This window comes from Rhea americana, unplaced genomic scaffold (genome assembly GCF_003343005.1).
Source record: "Rhea americana isolate MKP2758 unplaced genomic scaffold, rheAme1 scaffold_54, whole genome shotgun sequence".
In the NCBI taxonomy this organism is placed as follows: domain Eukaryota; kingdom Metazoa; phylum Chordata; class Aves; order Rheiformes; family Rheidae; genus Rhea; species Rhea americana.
The window spans coordinates 321894-336501 of record NW_028186690.1 but is presented as its reverse complement, the minus strand read 5'-3'; the positions used below and the strand labels follow the sequence as shown (position 1 = coordinate 336501).

The following is a 14608-nucleotide window of genomic DNA, read 5'->3' as shown; positions in this document are numbered from 1 at the left end:
AGTGACAGGATTTTTGCATGGCAGTTTTTCATCCAGATTGTTTGCCGTTCTGGTTTGTAACAGTAGTTATGTGCACAGTTGTGACACCATCTGTAGGAACAAGTGATAGGTGTATGGCAGTACTTGCATAAATTCTAACCTGACTGATAGAGTATATTCTTTTCCCTTGTCAGTTCTGTATCTTGCATTACAAAAAGACCTGTCACTAAATACCCAGCAACTTTGCTGAGGCTTTTTCATTTCCATTGGCGACTTAGAAAGCAACTCGTGATAGTGGGTTAAAAAAAGGCCATCTTCAAGAGCCTGTTAAGTATGAATTTCAGTAGCTGTTGAAGATGTTCAAAGTCTATTGTGATTGCTTCAGTTCACCTCTCTTGTTTTCCATAGAGTGTTGAAGCAATACAATAAGATTATTTTGGTCCTACAAAAAGTGTGCCAAGGGGCTAATCTAACTGTTAGCTAATAAAAATGCACAAATGACTGTGAGCAAGCAATTTCAAAAGCCAAAATCATCAACAAGAAACAAAAAACCAAGAAAGTTACAGCCAGTCACTGAGTGAGTGCAGGCTCATCACATTCCAGCTCTGATGCCAATAATAAGATGYCAGTCTGAACTTCATTCATCAGGGAGACCACAAGTGACCTTTAAAACATAAATAAAAAGCATGTAAGTGACCTCCTGATTTCTTCTTGTACTTCAGTATTTTTAGAAGTGCAATTTCTGCTTCCTCTCATAAGGCTCAATGAGGTTTCCGTTGGCTGCACTTAGCTTTAGTTACAGAATCARCCTGGTATCAGATTACTTTTAGGTGGTAAATTACAGAGTTCAATTGGAGAGGTAAAGGCAGTAGCTACAAAAAAATTACACTCTTTTCAGTGGAAGCTTTAATTCCACTGAGTCACATCTCCCATTTCCAAAGTAGCAGTGGGAAGCTGTGAAAAGAGCTCCATATGTCAGATTATCCGTAATGGGAAGGCTGCAGAGAATATTTAGCATCCAGTGACTGAAAACTAAAAATAATTTTATTGCTACTTAATACTGATATGTCAGCCCTGTGTTTTGATCTCTCTGACATGACTTCCAGATTTTTTCTTTCCATTTGAGACTGGAAGTGAGGTTGAAATAATACCTACAATTTGACAAGAGTAGCACGGAGCCTTTCCTTTGAAGTGAGAATAAAAAGAGATTCAGTGATTGGGCAAATCAGAGGTTCAGCCAGGGCAATGCTGTGCACTAATAACAAGAGTAGGAACCCTTATATATGCGTAACTCAAAGGCTTACATTGTAGTTCCCTGATTCCTTCTGTAGAAACAGAAGTGTGCTTTCTTCTATCAAGAGTAACTTGATGGGTGTAGTGCTGGTGTAACCTAGTGCAGGGGTAACTTTCTTCCATTCCTTATTCCATACAGCGGGGAGATGGAGGCAGGGTTTCAGTGGATGACCACCTCTCTGTGTGCCGCATGGAGAGACCTGAGGAGAACTTGCTCTCCGTAGTCATACTGTGCCCTTCTAGGTCCCCTTAGACTGTCGGAGTGGCATGAAGGTTCTTCATGTATCTGGCAACATTTTGTTCCCTGTGATCTTACTGGGACTCCAAATTGGCCAGTGTAACCACCTTAGTTTCTCAAGTTTAATATTACTTATTTTTGAAAAGGAAAAACAAAGCTACTGTGGGCTTTTGAAAACTCTAAATATGTGCTCATAATTTAAGAACTATTTAGCAAATAGTTTAGTTTATGCATTTCTTAAAGATATTTTTCATATGGAAAAATGGAAAAAATCCTAATGAAAGTGATGTTTGAAGAGGAGGGGTCAGTATTTGTTCTGTATGGGGCAGGAAGGGAAGTAACAGTGATTTCTGAGGGCATTATTGAGACAGATAAGGGACATAACTCATTTCTGATGTTAGAAAGAAGTTGTCTGCATTCTTATTTCTCTTTTTTTTTTCTTCAGAAGGGATGATACCCCCTTTTTCTTTGTGTAGCCCCTGGCAGAGTAGTGGCAGAAACAGCAGAGACATTTCTGCTTTAATGATTCAGGCTGGTGCCTCCCAGGTAGCAAAGGATTTTCCTTGGGGCAGACTTGAAAGCAACAGAGCCACAGGGCAAGGTGAACTGAGACATGAACATTAAGCATTGTTGTAAGAAACAATGATCTCATGAAGCTTTTACAAACAAAGAATTTTTAGTCCAGATTGTTTCTTAAGCTTAATTCAGATAAAGCACTGTGTTTTCCTTTGTTTTCTAGGTAAGGTGAAGTGTTCTTAYGCATCTATCATGTTTTACTGCAGAGACAGCTCCATTTTAATACTAAGCTGAGTGAATTCCCCCATATATCATGTAACTTCCTTTTAGGATTGGTCTGACAATTAATCCACAAATAGCTCTTATTTATTACTGCCAAAACACTAGCATGTTACGGTTCCTGGGTGCCAATATGAAGGTTTAGAACTGACTTTTGCTTTGTGAAGTCACTGGCAGTTGTGTGAGAGCCCGGTCTGAATAGCACAGAATAGAAGCAGATAACTACCTAGATGTCTGAGAGCAAGACTCTTCTTCTGAAATTTCCACATGAAAAACAATGATGATAGTTTAACCGCGGTTATGATGGTAATTCAATGATAACAATGGCAATTAGAAAAACATTAAATATCCAAAAACATTTAAAATGTGAAAAGTGATGCTTTTTTTATTCTCAGCAAAACAGAAGCTCAAGATATCTGAGATTATATATCCAAACAAGAGGTAGAAAAATAATATGTTAAGACCTCAGTTAAATATCTTAAACCGTGATTTCAGTTTTTCACATTGCCTCATTTTCGTGTTCCACTTTTGACGCAAATTCCTGTCTTTGTCTTACCCARTTTATCACCTGGATTATCAATTGTTTATTATACCCATTTATAAGACTTTATAGCATTAAAAACTTCGTGTTAAACTAGTGATGCTTCCAGCTCAATATTCTGTCTGACAGTGGCCCAACATGGATGCTGAGGTAAGGGTGTAAGAATAAGGAAGACTGTAATGATACCTCCCAGAATAGTTTCCCAGCCTCCAACAATTTGTTCAGCATTTAAATAAAAATATGTCTATTTTTAGGTGAATTTGACAGCCATTCTGAAGACAAATGATAAAGCTAACAGTAATCTTCATTCTGGTCTATCTGTTACTAAGAGGCAGCTCCTTCATAAATTTTCTCAAGTTCTTCTAAACTCAAGTTTATCCTCCTTCTTCCTAATTTTGTTTTAATTTACATTGAATTCATCTTTCATCTGTAACACTGGAGTATGACCTTTCAAAGTGGACAGCTGCTTAAGGCTTTGTAGATTCACTTATTCACMTGCTAACTAGTGTTTCTGGAACACTGATGAAATGTGCATCTATTAAGAAAAACACTTCTATTTATACTAAAGCAAAGAAGAAACTAAACCTGTACAAGATCCAGTGGGAGTCAAAACATACTAAACAAAGAACGAAAATGAGCTATCATAGTAGAGTGGTTGTAAAGAGATCAGGCAGAGTTGGAAAAACTGTTTTTGGAGAGCCACAGCAGCAGTGGTGTTTAATTCTAGCTTACTTGAGAGAGAAAACAAGGCTTTAAACTTGAGAAGTTACAGTTTTAATTAACAATAAAACATAAGTACACTAGCTCTCTTGCTATTCTGTGGCCACATAGATTCATAGGTTAAGTGACAAAAAATATGGATCTTAATTCACTGCTGGCTGTAATTTTTTAAAATTTCACAGATTACAGACAGTGAAGAATATATTAATAAGTAATATTTTATGTGGAACTTCTCTGGAGTTCCTGATCCAGAGAATTTATGCCTTAGTACACCATTCAGGTCCATATTGCTTTTATATAGCAAATGAAAATGTAAAATATTTTTGAATGGTTTTCCTCATACTTTCTGCTCTGCCGGATGAGCTCCTTCCTGATACATGCCAGCTCAGATTACTTTGAAATGGTTTGGAGTCATGCTTATATCCTTTGTACCTCCTGTCTCTGGCAGCTGAAGATGATTAGAGTTCACTTCTGTAGGGCCCGTGTAGATTCAGAGAGTGAAACGAGTACTACTGTCCTGAGGTTGTCTACAGATTTCCATCACTTATGTTACAGGTAAAGAAGGCAAACTATCTGTGTTTCTGATTGCTGTATTAGTGGCATACATCAAAACAGATGTGACATCATAGTTTCTTCAGAGTCAAAGGGACTCTACTGCAACACTGCTGTCTGCAATGTAGGACTGACACGTAAACATACCAGAAAATACCTTACCAAAGCACTCATCAAAGAACACACACAAACAGTGGAGATCTTTTTTGTCTCAAGCGTTACAATGCTGTCATGCATTTAGTGTAAAAGGCTCATTTGATAGTGTGTGCTGGGCAGTAATCAATGCCTTTTTGGTACTTCTGTTTCTGCCTATACTACACAAATTCCTTCCCATAGGTCAGTTATTCCAGACAAAACTCTACCACTGGAAAAGTTACTCTGTTTGCTCTAGACTAAGAGTTCTTCACTCACTTCCTGCTATGGGTATTCTGAATGCTGCATTGGAAATCAGATTGATGCCTGATGCAGTTCCGTTAGAAAGCCAGAGAGCAAGATCAGGAATTCATGCATTACTTGCTTTGTGGTATAATCAATCCCTCTTCTTTGATTTTATATTAACAAAGCTTTTTCCTCAGGAGACATGAGCCTTCATGCCATAAAGCCATCTTCTGCCATATCTTCCTGTTGAGGAAACAAATTAAGCCTATTCTAGCTATTTACTTGATGTGATACGTTAYAGAAGGGTGACATCCTTCAAAGGCCATTCCCCCAGAGAAGGAAGAACATGCATATTGCTGAGTGTATCAAGATCACTTGGGAGTCTTTGGGGCAATGAAGGGCACTGTTCATTTTGTTGCTGAATAATTGAAATTCTTTTTAACTATTTAGACCTTTTATGGTCTAGATCATTTGTGATGATTATGAATGCCTCAAGACAACATTGACAGTTTTTTCTTCACGGCCACACAAGAGGTACTGAATTTACCTAGGAAGGTATTTCTAAAATAAATACTTCTTCAACATGAATTGAAGACCTTTTTCACTCTATAGAAAAGATTTGAATTCCTTACTCAGAGATGTGTGTTGGAAAAGGGTAATCTTCAGAAAGGGCTGGAAATAGCAGCAAAACTGAGAAAGTGCTGTATAACCTTGAGGAAACAAGTGCCATGTACCATTTTCTGTGCCTATTCCTTGTTAAGACACCAGCATTTCRAGATGGGGAGTTCTTTCCTGACTTAGAAGATTAAGATGCTTTCCACTACCAGTGCTGCATATAAAGCATTCTTGACTCAAATCTGTATCATCGACATATCTTAATTAATTTTTACGTAATTTAGTCCCTGAGGTACAGAACTGTTGAAGTTACTCTCTATCTAGAAGTTGGATGGATGAGCCTCTGGAATAGAATGCTTTTCTGTAGCACAATCCCCAGGGAGCAGCCTTTCATCAAATTAACATATAGAGGTGGGTGGAAAGACTTTCTTCCCAAACAGCTTACCAGCACCCTTCTCCTTTGATTATTTCAGTTTTGATCATTCAGACCTATCTGGTGAATCAAAGTGTTTTTGAGTAGCCTCTAAGTTTAGTTAGGTTGCCTCTTGCAACAGCTTCCGCAAAGTGCTCCAGCTGACCTTAGTTTCTAATGATTTAAAGATTTGCTGTTTGACTTCCTTTATCATGGAAATCACCTTTATGGTGACTTTCTTTATCATCTGTCAGTGAAACTGATCCTCAGACTGGCTATTGTTTAAGGTAAAGGAGCTGATGAAATACAGGCTCTCAAAGTAGGTCTAAGTACTGTTACAGTTACTATTAGATTTTTTCTGAAGTTCATAGCTGAAAGAGAGTTAGAATCTCACCTTAGCCAGTCAGTTCATCTTCATTTTGCCTTTTCCTTTGTGTTTCTCACCCAAAATCACATTGTACACCAGGTAATACAGGACTTAACTCTTCAAACAGTTGCGTAGGTTAAAGCTTTTTATTGGACAAACTGCAATTATTTCAGTTTTCTATTAAGATTTTTATTGTATTTGTGAAGAGCTTACAGATGCAGTCTGTATACACTCAGAGGTTATCAGAATGACTTCCTGATTGTCAGATGTCTAGCAAACTAAATCTTAACTTGATTAAAGCTTGTGTAAGGTTATATATATGAAATACAAACTACTGCTCTTTAGAGTTTGGTTATGATACTACCAGCTGATGTAGATCGTACTCTTTAACGTTTGTAGGGTTGTACTACACTCATTTTTTATGTTGGACCATTCTTCTGTCTCCAGATTTCAGATAAGTGTGAGAATGACAGTCTAAGAATGAATTCTGCTTTAAGTTGCTCTAAGAATGAATTACTTACTAACCTTACACAAACAGAGGTTCTTCAAAATGTGTCAGCTTCGCCACAGATTCCGTAATTCACTTGTCATCAAAACTAATTGGAGTCCTGCTCGTTTGGTATTTTAATTTATGAAGAAATTGAGTGATAACAGATCTGTTACGCTGTGGTAATATTATGGCATGTGAGGTTSTGCTGTTGTATAACAGGGGTGGTTGTTGCAGTTATAATCCGTGTAAAAAACTGTCTGGAATCACAGTTACCAGAGGAAAGTTAACTTTGAAAAGAAATGTAGACAGAAATAGCTATCTTTAAACAGAGGAGCACCTTCTAGTGGTGTTGAATGAGCATGACAGTTAAATGGTAAGCTATTTCCTTTAAATAAGGAAATGTAAGTATGCCAGTGGAAAAAAAAAACACAGTAACATTTATTTACAATATTTTTATGATTGAATTGATAAATGATTTAAAAATAGAGGTAAAAGTGAACGTAAGTGTGGWAAGCATATGTTTCGAAAATTTGTACTGTTTTACAATTACAGAAAAGCCCAAAGCAAAACTACAAGCTTTTTATGCATATCACATAAAATAGTATTTTAATATGTTTTGCTGAGGAAGTTTCTTATCCTTTGGCTTTCTTTAGTAATGGAAATTTGTGTTCACTATATATCTGATTTAGCTTCGAATGAAGTTTGGTACAGAACTGGTATTTTGAAAGTTTCATGGATTGTTAGCACAATTCCTCCATCTAGTTCATTTCTAGTAAAGATACTTTTTTTTTCAATTTGTATTTACCTTGGTTGCTTACTTTGCAAGTAGCATACATCAAATGTACTTAAAATTCAATTTTCCCACAGCTGTCACTACATAGAATAGATCTTGTTCTTCAGCTGACATTGTGGATTTCTATTCTGTCAATTTCTGTATATTAAATATTTATTTTTGGACACCATTACATAGTGTTCTCAGATAATACTTGCTGACATGTGTTTTGCAAATGTTTTATGCAGTGAGAACTCACTCCGTATCACTGTTTTCAAGTCTGCCATCACTGAATAGATCTGTTGAAATAACTAATATTTTAGCATCCTCTATCCCATTGTACAAGGGTGAGTGCTTCTAAGGAAACTGGAAACCTGGGATAAAGTTAATGGAGTAGGAGTTCATTATACTGCTTCTGTAACAATGGAAAAAATACTCTGCAAAGTAATGAAAGTACCATGCAGTCATTTGTTAGAAGTGTGACTGGCTAACACTAAGGTTGTTTTGAATCTGATGTAATAATAATCAGCTTTCCTGGTTAAGATCTCTGCAACACACAGCATGTACATAGGATTCGATTAACTGATTATATTCATTTTGGTGTTCACAGTACTGTCTCTCTGGGCACCTATACAGACTGTGTTTGACATCTATATAGCTCATGAAAAACAATTTTTGCTAAGTCTGAAAGACTGTCTGGAAACACTCAAGTATGCTCCCCGGTATTTTGCTGCAGGCTAGAAAGTCTTCTTGATTGTCTGTCACTGGAATATACATCTTCCTCTTGATCCCATAATACTGTTCTTTGCTTGTCTTGTGCATTTGAAATGTGCTGTAATCCTCTGGGGTACCTGTTCAAGATCTAAGATGTTTATTCCGAGTCCAAAAGAGACAATATAATTACAAATATATGTTAAAAATAAGAAATAAAACCCATGCTTAATTGTACATCCTGAGATTAAATCAGAAGGGTGTCTCTGGTCAGGGTTTCTATTCTTCTGCATGCTTTATGCCTCAGATTAGAATCCAGTAGAGAGAAGGTCTTGCAGGGGAGCACGTCTGCTCCCGTAGCTGCTCTCTAGGCAGAGTTATTTTTTTTTCATGAAAGTAGTTTACCTCCTTTTTGACCAGGAGAGAGCCTAGGTCCTTTCTTAATTAAAATGAGCATTGTTTCACTACCTTTTAAACACAGATGTCTCCTATATTTGACTGACTAGTTAACTACTTTTTTGCTTCAAGGCAGTGTAAATCTCTTTTCTCTCTTGCTCTGCGTCCATCTTTGATGGCTCAGTGTGAACCTTACATTCACCACCAAGTCTCAAAGATAGGATAGCTTGCCTTAGTGACATAAAAAAGCTAAGGCAAAGCTTGCGGTCAAATTCAAATCCTCTGAGTTCCTGTTTCAGCATGGTGGGTTTGTGAGGTCTCTTTTCTGTCAACCTTGGCTTCATGAGGTTGATAAAGGGGCATTTCTCATTCGGATAATGCTAAAGGTTTATTGTGCAAATTTGTTGTCATTTAAACATACTAAGCCATTTTAAAACTCTCTTCTGTTGCCTGTTTGAAGTATAGCTTTTATAGACTCCTCTGAGGTTGTATATGACACCACCCTTAGGTTTGTGATTTACTGCACTACAGTACTGCATTTTAGACAGCTTACCACTGGTAAATCTCTAGATGTTCTTCTATGGGTGGGAGCAAAAGCTGTTTTATTTCCTGATTCAAAAATGCTTTATAAATGTTTATTTAAAAGGGCTGTGTRGTAGATACAGTGTAAGCAAATCTATTTATTGTTTTAATGTTAGCTGTGAATCAATTTTAGCATGGTTTCACAGAAAAAAACAAACTGGAAAAAAGTTCTGGAATAAATATTTTGACAACTCATTCTGGCGTAACACTGAAGTGCTATTGAGAGACAGCGATTACAGCACTGACCTGCAAAGTTCAGCATCAGCATTATATGAGATACAGATACTATTGCATTTCTTCTACCTATTGTGAAATTCGAATTCCAGCAAATTCAAAGAAGAAAAACGTAGTTTCTATTTAATACTGCAAGCAAGACAATAAATACTGGAACTCTAAAATGAGAGAAAGGAAGAAGATCATGAAATAGCTTGGAAATAGAGAAAATAAAAATGTAGCAAGAATTTTATATTTAGTGGTGAAGGAAATGCATGTTTCTTTGCCAAAACTTTCTAAAGGCTAAAACGTGCAAGAGTACAGTTAATATTTATGTGCCCGCTAACAAACTTTTCCTTAGTTGTGCATTGAGGACATCTAAAGAGAATTTTTTTGCGTAATCATTTTATAACCTGGGATAGAGTCATATAGAGTTAAAAAATCTACACCTCAGGAACAAACGTGTTAGCATTTTCTATTGCTAACGCAGGTTTTTCAGTTGCTTCCCTTCAGAATATTGTTCTAAAACATCATAGGAAATCAATAGCTATTTTTTGCCACCTTCCCCTTAACTGCATCAGCACAATTGTTTAAACCTCATGTAATAAATCAGTAATGGTAAAGCCTATAATTAAAATTACATTTTAAATCTATATAATGTAAATTGACAGATAAAAATAAATTCAGATTTAAGCTGGCGTGCATGTTGTAATTCTGGCATAGCTGTTTAAGTTTTTCCATATTATCTGTATTTTACATTTTTTTTTTTACATCAACAGATCTAGGTATTACATCCAAGTAGCAGTAATGACATTAGTGGAAAGCAAAGAGGTAGGTGTGGTATGGCATCTCTTCATATTTTGTGGCATATCAGGCCTTTATGAATTCATCTGCAACGTTTTCTAAAGCAAGTGGTACCAACCATTACCATACTGCTCTAGATTATACAAACCATTTGGTTAATCTGTTAAGAAAGAAAAAGTGTCATTCCTTTCCTTGCTGCACCAGAAGTCTATATTCTGTTCTGTTCTTTGTGTTAAAAGAAGTATGTGCATTCTTTTCAATTCATATTTTTATTATTTTTTTCTTTGAGAAATAACTATTTTTAAAGACTCTGGAATTTTAGACTAACTCAACAAGGCTGTACGTTTCTCTGGCATCCAGTCACCTGTGGTTTCTGGTTCATGTCAGACCTTTGAGAACATCCAAATCATTAAGACAGACTGCACAAGATACCTGCCAAAAAGACTTCTGGCTTCTGATGTCTGTCTTCTGACTCATACTGGCTGGACTAGTAAGAAACCGGAGCTCATATGCTCCCATTGCCCCAGGATATGATGTACTTTGCAAGGACATCGCTTTTTCCAGCTAGATAAGTAGCTGAGACCCTGAATATGTACATTTTGTGACATCAGGCTGCATTTTAGTTCAGTCTGCAAAAGCTGAGAGCTGCAGTTCTCAGACTGCGTGTCATCTTTCCCAAATGAAAGCAGCCACTTGCCGAATTGTGGGAAGGAAAAGGACTGATAGGTGGTAGGTCAGGAGAATGCCCTAAAGGAAACCTGATTTGAGCATGGGGCCTCCACATCTAGTAACTCAGTAAAGGCAGGTCAGCCTGGTGCCTTCTCCTTCTCATGACCCCCGGGTTCTAGACACGGCTGGTCATCGGCCACCTGTGCCTGGAGCCAGTGTCACAGCATGAGCTGGACGGGAGCAGGCAAGGATGGGAGTTGCAGGCCCAGCTGCAGGGAAGGGACAAGCATAGCTCATTTCTTACTAAATATCAAAATTTTGGGTTTGTGAGATGAAAGTATTACACATACACAGCCAAATGCAGAGCAGCAGATGTATAAAGACGTCTTTCCTTACAAAGCAGCTTTGAGACATTTCTAGCTCAATTTACCTCTTAAACTTCCATTTTTTTAACAATTTGACTTTTTCTTACAAAACAATTCCGAGTTTACAGTAATAAAGTTGTTCAACACAGCTGATTACGTATACAAACAGTCCAATCTTTCAGGCCATGTTCTAGTTTATATTTGTCTAGAATATTATAAAGATGTCCATCACTGTAATAACTCAGAAACTAGATATGGTACATGAAAGCTACCCATATCTTGCACTTCATTTTGTAGGCTAATAAATTCATACAATATTAACTAGCGTGTTCAGATCATTAGAACAGCTGAGCATTTAGTTGGATGTTATGTCCTCAGATTTAGYGTAAGCAGTGATCTGCAAGAGGTCGGTACTGCAACATACTTGTCATAATAGAAAATGTAGACTTTGGCTCTTAGCAGTTTAGTTTATTGTTTCCTTATTGTTGCAACATGGAATAATCTTACTTAATTTTATTGGTGTATGTCAAGCTAGATGGAGAATATTATAATAAAACATTTTAGGAGCATGTATTTTCAAATAAAAATATGACTGAGTTAATAAAAACAGGTGTCTTGTTTTGTAGAAAACCTTTGATTTCAGTCAGGGCAACATTAGCATTAGTTCAGCCTGATTGAATAAAAACACTTTAAAAGTGTGTTTAATTGATTATAGCATCACTTACAAACAGGTGGATGTATGTCTAATAGCTTTGTCAGCTACTAGGGAGTATTTGCAATTGAATATCGTGAGGAGCAAGACCAGTTGAAGATAAGAGAGGGAAGGATTTTTCAGAAGAATTTTGTATCCTAGAGGTAGAGGTAACCTGTAAAGATTAAATTGTCCCTTTAGACTCAGTTCAATACAAGTCATGTTTTTTAAGATGCCTATACTAGGAGAACAGATGGCAGAGGCACTATGGCATAGATACCTTTCTCAGGAATGCCTCTCTCCACCTCCCCCCCCCCTTCTTCATTACTTGGGGTTGGTTGAGGATAATCTTTTCAGAAGGATAAGGTGGTTTCTTTGTGTTCCTTCCACTTATTCTCTTGTATATGCAAGCAACTTGGGACCTCTGTTATTGATGGCTTTTCTGATAAAAAAAAAAAAAAAGTAATGAGCCTGTTGTTCTGTGGATAAACCCTGAGCAGTGAATTGGGAGCTACACCACCTACCTTACTCAGGCCTACATAGCTGAACTAGAGAACATCCAGCTTGGTCCTGCTCTTCTCCAGCAAAGTGTGTAGAGCAGGGCTACCAAGCACTGTGTCTCTTGTCTCAGATTCTTGGGGGACAGGGATGATCGAGGGGTACATGGCAGGAATCAATACTGACTTGATCTGTATTTTTTAACAGCAAATTTATCTTCTGAAATCCGGATTCTCTCCTTGAAAAGCAGTTCCTGTCCTCTTTACTTCTCTTGTCCTTCCTTGGTTATTGACCACAGACATAGATTTAGCCAACTGGGCAGGAGGAGTGTTAGGAAGCAGTAACCTTCTTCCAAGCACTCCTTGATATTCTCTAGGTGTCTGATGGCAGTTGCTGGCACTGCTCATGCTTGTCCATGCAGCTCTTCAGTAACGTGGTGCTGACAGAAAGTAAAAAACAGCTCGTTTTGCATCTTTATCTATGAGTATACTGCCAGTCACAGGGAGAATATAAAGGTCATTCTTGTTCAGTTAAATGTATTTTATGTTCTCATTACCTGACCAGAATGAAATGACAGTGATTTCTCCCTAGCTTYTATAAATATTTTTTTTTCTGAGTCAGACTGTTACATTGACTTCAGAGCATTTTCCTCACTGTTGTCTTCATTTTTTTTTTTATGCAGTGGAACACAAGTAGATAAAACCCAGAGATTGCTTAAGAATCTCTGCAACTGTGTTGATGCTGCTTGCAAAAAGCATTGCACATAGACTGAGGAAGAGCAATCTGTGAAGCTTTTTAATTATATATTCATCTGGACCTTATTTTCAATCCAAACCTTAATTGAAATTTTTGATTTCATCCTCACCAACTGTTGGGTACTTGTGACCACAGGCTACATTCATAGCTGTAATAAAAGCTGCAATTACAAGACTAAACAATTCAAAATTTTCCAAGAATCAGAAAGTGATTTTAGTAATGATTTTTGTAATTTCTTCTGAATTAAATACTTCTTTAATCGTCAACARCACAAAGAACTTCTTAATACCGCTCGCTTAATATGTAATAGTAACATTAACATCTGTATAAGATTTTATGGAGTGAGAATAAAATGGTCTGTCTAAACGGAAAAACAGCTGTCTTGCTATGAGAAATCATTACAGAATTTGGAGGAGGTACTTATGTAAGTTACTGCTTTCTGTTCTGAAGAAGTTCATATATTTAAAGTCCTGGCAGATGAAACCTAGGAATCTCTCCTTCCCAGTGGTGTAAAGTTATCTTTCCTAGCTCAAGACTGCAGCAAGTTTTTACATACGTTCATGTGTTCAAAAAAGCTAATTTTGATTTCACATTGAATTCTACCTAGCCTGAGCAAAGAGAAATTAACTTACTGAAAAGAATTAAGAAATTGTCAAAGGAAAAAGAGGACCACTTACCATGAGGGGAGTACGTAACTCCCTTGATCACAATATAGACAAGCAATTTTGTTGTGAGATGTAGTACATCCTGATGTATTTAAAGTATTTCTGATTATCAGGACCTGGTTCATTTGGTGTCACAGAGACAACTAAAAATAGTTTTCTAGATATTATGTATCTATTTTTACTCAATACAGTTGAAACATGCAACAGAAGACATTTGATTTCAATATATCACAATTATTTTTACATAGATACATGCATGTAAGAACAAAATCATATTAAAACTGAAAAAAACAAATTTAGAAAATATATTAAAATTACTTTGTCATTAGTAACTTCTGAAAATAAAGTTAACATGCCTACTGATACATGGGCTTTAGTAATTAACAATATGCTCTGTGTGACTTGACAAGAAAGCAGATCAGAAGGGACTTGAATATGAAACATTACTRTTTTGCGTATAAAATGTGTTGAGATAATGTGTATTTGATAACACATGAAGGTAGCTGTTTCTCAGTGACTATACACTGTGCTCTTTTAATTACTAAAGTGCACTGTACTGATTACCTTAGGGTCTTGTGCTGTGTGGCACAAAGACCCTAAATTCACAAAAGAAAAAATTGTGGCTATGTAGAAGTGACTCTTAATCTTCTTGCAGCTCAACCACTTCTGTGCTTCAGGGCCTTTTCTTTGCACACTTCTCTGCAGTGAGGAATATCGGGTAACTGCAGAACAGTACACTTTACTGATGCAGCCCACTTAAGAGTAACAGCTGGAATTACTCAGTGTTTAATTACCCAGCGTTGCATGTTSGTTTGGAACCACTGCTGCATTGGGGAAGACTTCAGCAAAACTCTTCAGTCCATGTTTGCTTGCTGGGCAGGTTCACTGTGGCTCTGACTATCCTCAGCAGTTTGTTTCTTCCTGGCTTTTTTTGAATGTTTGTTCTTGGAAATCTGCTGTACTTGCCTGCATTAATGAAGTTCCACTGACAGTGTCAGCAGTACTAAAATGTAGTACTTACTTACAAATAAGCCTCTCCACAAATACTCAAGAAGATCAGTCCTAAGCATCATGATTCTTATTAATTATGCAGTCGAACTGCAATA

At 36.9% G+C, this 14608-nt stretch overlaps 1 protein-coding gene across 1 annotated transcript in view; it reads left to right on the top strand.

The window, feature by feature from the left end:
- Positions 1 to 14608, top strand: part of TMEM117 (transmembrane protein 117) — a 211459-nt gene that overhangs the window by 5497 nt on the left and 191354 nt on the right. The gene's annotated exons all lie outside the window — the stretch shown is intronic.